This window comes from Magnolia sinica, chromosome 5 (genome assembly GCF_029962835.1).
Source record: "Magnolia sinica isolate HGM2019 chromosome 5, MsV1, whole genome shotgun sequence".
Classification (NCBI taxonomy): Eukaryota; Viridiplantae; Streptophyta; class Magnoliopsida; order Magnoliales; family Magnoliaceae; genus Magnolia; species Magnolia sinica.
The window spans coordinates 39054698-39060376 of record NC_080577.1 but is presented as its reverse complement, the minus strand read 5'-3'; the positions used below and the strand labels follow the sequence as shown (position 1 = coordinate 39060376).

Here is a 5679-nt window from a genome sequence, read left to right as displayed (position 1 = left end):
TCCTTATGAGATTAGCCACTTTATCATTGACAACATCATCCTCTTTCAGAAAGTATAATCCACCTCTCTCATTTGATTGAGTAGGCTTAGATGTAGTGTTAGGTCTTGGGGAGATGTCCCATGATTGCGGTTTCAGCGAGTTTGTCAAAGTAATCCCACACTTTATCGACATTTTTGTTCATGAATTCCCCATTACATATCGTCTCAACGAATTGGCGCATGGAAGATGTCAGTCCATCATGAAAGAAACTTGTTCTGCGTCATGTTTCAAAACCGTGTTGTGGGCATGAACTGACGAGATCCTTGAACCGCTCCCAACATTGAAAGAATGTTTCATCTTCCTTTTGGGTGAAGTTCATGATCGATTCCTGAAGGTGTTCGTCTTATGGTATGGAAAGAATTTTTTTTTATGAACTTCATCATGTCATTCCATGTACCAATAGATCACGGACGTAGAGAATGCAACCACGTCTTAGCTTTCTCTTTCAAGGAGAAAGGAAAGAGTTTCAGCCTGACCGTGTCCTTAGGCACGTTAGGAAAATATAAAGTGACTATAATCTCGTCAAACTCTTTCAAGTGTAGATATGGACATTCAGATTCAAGTCTAGGGAACTTTGGAAGGAGTTGGATCACTCTTGGCTTGATATCATGTTTCCTGTATTTTCTAGAAAAACCATACAGGAAGGTGTGCTCACCCCCGCCAGTTGTAAATAATCTCGTAAAGTACTAAGCGGGGGTGCTTGATGCACCTCATTCTCATCCTGAACTTCCACAACTCGAGATTGTGGCTGATTCATTGGTTGATTTGCAGCCATAACCTCAATTAACTCTGAGCATCTCGAGTAGTGTCTAATCATGTGATGGATAAATAACCCCCCAACCAATCCTCCTTCACTCAAAAGACGTTGAGTGTTGTCATGGACCCACTTGGGCATGAAACACTCTCAACCCTCAATTTCAGACTCTAACCCAACCCTTAAAATAAAAAAATAAAAAATAAAAAAAACCTAGAGGGATCAGAAATCTGGAAAAAGAAAGGAAGAGAATTAGAAAGGAGTTACCAAATTGGAAGTTCCTAATTTAAGATCCTGCAAAACAAAACAAAAGAAATCAGTTTCTAAAAATAGAAATTCTAAAATTAGAAAGTTTCTAAAAACAGAAATAGAAAGATGAGTTAGTTTCTAAAAAAAAAAGGAAATCTTAGAATTAGAAAGTTTCTAAAAACAGAAAACAAACCCTAATCTAGAAATAGAAAGAAAGAAAAATTAGAAAGAGATTACCAAATTAGAAGTTTCTATAGCAGGATCCTACATTAAGTTAGTTTCTAAAAAAATAAAATCTAGAGAAACCCTAATCCTAAAAATAGAAAATAAATAAATCTTAATCTTAACCTACTTCTAAAACTAATCAATCTCATAAAAATATAGCCGTTAATCCCCGGCAACGGCGCCAAAAACATGTTCACAATCCTAAGTGTAGGGTTGCGATGTAGTAATACTCTCAGTGAGACGGAGGTCAAATCCATAGGGACTAATCTTGTGTGTCTATTCTAAAAATAATTAGAATCAAAACTAGGAGAAGATCTAACCTAAATCAGGAAAGTAGGGAGTAATTGTGAGATGATGAATTTACAAACTTAAGAATTTAAAGGTGGAAACTAGGGTTTTCAGGGATCCACTTGCAGTTATTAGGATGTTTTCTTATTTGATTCAAGGCACTCAATTGGAATTGGAGTCATATCCTATCCAATTGGAAGATATTTAATAAAATCAAATCTGAACTTCCATAGACCTAATTCTCAATGGATGAAAATTGTGAAGATTGAAAGTAATTCCATCACCTAACCATGCCCAGGAGACTATGGTAGACAACAGGATATAGCAATCCAACAACCAACATAGGGGAATTATGAAGAATATAAGGGATTCCATCACTCAGCCATGCCTAAGAAATGATGGAGAACAATAGGATTTCCTATTTTTACAAACTCTAAATAGAAAAAGAAGATACTTCAAGCTATTGCAGATCTATTGTAATTTAAGTCACAACAAACCATTAAAAACTAAAAGTATTCCTTAAATATCAAACTAGAATAAAATGAGTTCAACAATAACAAGAATCAAACAAGAAAAACATCACAACCATACTACAAGCTTCACCCCTTATCCCTAGCTAAGGGATCTAGCCAACCATAAATAGTTAGATTAAAAACCTTAGAAGAAAGCATTAAAAACGAAAAAGAATGGAAGATGAACTCTTGGGAAGCGGCTCTGCCCTTTTGCTCTACTTTTCCAAACCCTAAATATCCTAAAAAGTGCTTAAGAAATCCCTATTTCAGATCCACAAAATTGGATGAAATTAATGCACTCTGTGTAACTTTGCATAACTCCTTCCATGTTATTAAACACCCTTCGATGACATCGAAGGGGTTTGAATCCGAAAGTCACACCTTTTCTCTGTTTCGCACTACATAAGTCTTTGTGTCATCGAACCATCCTTCGATGTCATCGAGCGAAGCTTCGATCCATCAAACAAGTCTTCGAGTCATCGAGAATGTGTCTAAAATAGTCTAGCGAGTTGCTTCAATTTTTTCAATAAATTCGATGCCATCGAGAACATTCCTTCAAATCATCAAACATGTCTTCGATTGATCGAAAAAAGCACCCAATATGTCCAGCAACCAACTCGATTTTCCCTCATGAATTCGATGTCATTGACCAGTGTTTGATGTCATCGAACGGATATTCGATGTCATCAACGGTTCTCGATGACACAATCTTTGTGATTTCTGTGCTTGTTCTTTCGACTTCCTTCCTTCTCCACTTGGTTTTCTTGGATCTTGGAGTCTTGAAATCTTCAATCTTGGTCTCCAAAGATCCCTTCTTTGCTTTGGCAACTCTCGAGCACCACACATCAATGATTTTGGATTTGAAATCTGCAACTTCACAAGCACCAACAATGGTGCAAGTTTGATGGTGAAGACAATCTACCGTTCATGACATCTTTGAATCCATTGCTCCTTTCTTAATCTTCTTTCTTCTAGATGATTTGGATCAATCCCTGGGAACTTTTGGAAGCTTAGATTTTCTTAATGGGTTGGAAGGAAGAAAAGTTCGACTAGGTTTTCTCATGCTGGCGAAGGAAGAAGAGAAGAAGGCGCAGATGTTTGATCTTCTCCTTCTTTTATATCAAAACCTAGCTCTACTAAATTTTTTAGATGGATAATGAATGGCCATGATTTAATCACGGTGTCTAGTTTCTAGAAACAACTAATGGAAATGAGGTTTTGACATCACTTTTCTATGGGAAACCCTAACCCGTTTGTTGCGAATGAAGGGATAGGATTGCTCTACATCCTACGGTTGAGATGAAGGAGGAGAGAAGCACACGAACTGGCAGACTGGCGGTAAACGGGATATGGTTTCTATTTTCATAATAGTGTCACATGCGCACCTGCTTTCGCTGGAAATTGTGTGCATGCACACGTGTTTCAACATGCGGGAGGGGCTAGGGTTAGGTCAGATTTGATGGCCGCACATGATGAACGGTTTGGATCATCCATCCGTGTAGTGACGGTGGGCCACGATCATCCAGCAACAAATAGTTGTTCGTTCAAATGCCTATAGGTGGGAAACAGAGAAATGAAGGAGAATCCTTTCCTTATCAAGTTCAATCAAGTCAACCTGATTTTACCAAGCTTCCGGGCTGGTGCTCGGGGGGCACACATATGTCGTGTACACGCACCACACCAAACTGGGGTCCGTGGTGATGTGTGATCCAATCCACTCCGTCTGGGAGGTTCTATGAGTCTTAAAGGTGGACTTGGATGGAGATGAGGCAAATCCAAAGCTCAGGTGGGCCACATCAAGTGAAACTTTTTTTAATCATTGATTCCTGACAATGTAAAGGTCATATCATTTTTTAATCTAATCATTAGTACTTCTAATAGTTCCTAAGGGAACTTTAGGTGGAATTAGTTAGGTGCTTAAGTATTTATCAACTAGATTGTGTGGTTTAAGTATGGATTAACCATCAGGCTATTAAGGACACAATGAATGGTGGATCTCATGATTCAGGTTTTAAAATCTAAGATAGACGGTTAGATTAATCCATCAAGAAGATCGAAACTCTAAAAATAGGTTTCATTGATGATGTGATGGTCTATCTTGAAAATCAACGGATGGATCTCTTGATTTAAGGATGGAGATTTCTTCCAATGATCCTAAGGGTCTTAGGGTCTGCCTAGATGAAAAATCAATGGTTGAATTGGCAGTATGATGGTCTAGATGTGGTGATCAAGTGGCAGATCCTTAAATTGGATGTTATGGTCCCAATGAAAGGTGGATTGATTTTAAACCTTACAGATATGATTTGGGTTGTCCTAGCCTAAATTCTGATTGCTAAGAAGTCATTAGGGATCCATGGCAGATTGAACTCAACTCTTAAAGGTTCAATACGGGTTGTCGTAATCCAAATCAAATGGTTAAGATGGACAAATTGTGAATCATTGGATGATGATGTGTAATGTAAGCTACATGTGTTCCTACACACATGTAAACTAATTTAAATATCCATGGTAACACCTGAGTACTGAAAAGTACGAGGTGTTACAATCTGCCCCCCTTAAGAGAATATCGTCCTCGAAATTCAACATATCATAAATAGAAATGAGGATAATATATTTCACAATGTTTTTAATCCATCACTAGCTTCCCCATGAATATATTCGTAAATACGAGTGTATATGACTGCCTACCAGAACTAGGGTCATTACAAGCCTTTACTTAGACAACCTCAGCATCGAATCAAATGATATAATCTTTCAAAAGTTTGTCCTCTTTTTGTGTTATCATAAGGAGTGGGTCGAGGGTTTTCTTATGTCTTTTCTCCCAATGAATTGGGTAGCGAATGCCTTACTAAGCTGGACAAACATACTAATAGATTTTGGCTTCAAGTGATTGTACCACTTCCGAGCAGCTCTAGTTAGCATTAGGGAGAATGCCCTACACATCACAGGTCCAGAGGCACCATGAACCTTCATCTATACTCTGAAGGATTCCAGATGTTTGGTTAGATCCCCGGAACCTGAATAGGTGATATTTGAGGCATCTAGAATCTGGAAGGTAATTGGGCTTACATGATGTCATCCATGAACGATGGCTTTGTCTGTTCAAGTAGGGCATTGATGGAGGCTGGGGCTTTTGCTCGACAGGCTTGTTAAATATCCCTGAGCTTATCCCAAATTTCTTTCATTTCTGCCCCCTAGGGAACCTCATTTTCAGTTGTAATCTCTGGGGCCTTTCCTTGAGCTCACCTTCTTTTTTCTAGTGTATGACACAAATCCGACTCAATGAGCTTGGTGGTTCCTAAGGTTTGTGTTGGGATGTGCATACTTCCTCCTCGTAGGGCCTTCATGGCGTGCGGTTCAGGGCACATAGGTGCTAGGTAGGATTGTTCAGTTGCTGCTTCTAACTTTATATGTTTATTAACAGGGAGCGCATGTTGCCTTTTTAATAGTCTCATGATGTGGTTGATGTTGCCGGTCAAACTTCCTACCTGGCTTTCGAGGGAGACAAGCCGACTTCCCCGTTTTTGGGATCTTTGCGCTATTACTGACGATGGTATCTAAGACCGCAAGGCCGACTATGAAGCCTTGGGGTTCTCAGGCTACTCCTCATG

General features: G+C 38.9%; 1 non-coding gene across 1 annotated transcript; it reads left to right on the top strand.

The window, feature by feature from the left end:
* Nucleotides 1–270: 270 nt before the first annotated feature.
* On the top strand, nucleotides 271–376 carry LOC131247630 (small nucleolar RNA R71). Its single transcript, XR_009171906.1, has one exon. It is a non-coding gene; the product is annotated as a small nucleolar RNA R71 (small nucleolar RNA).
* The last annotated feature ends 5303 nt before the right edge of the window (nucleotides 377–5679 follow it).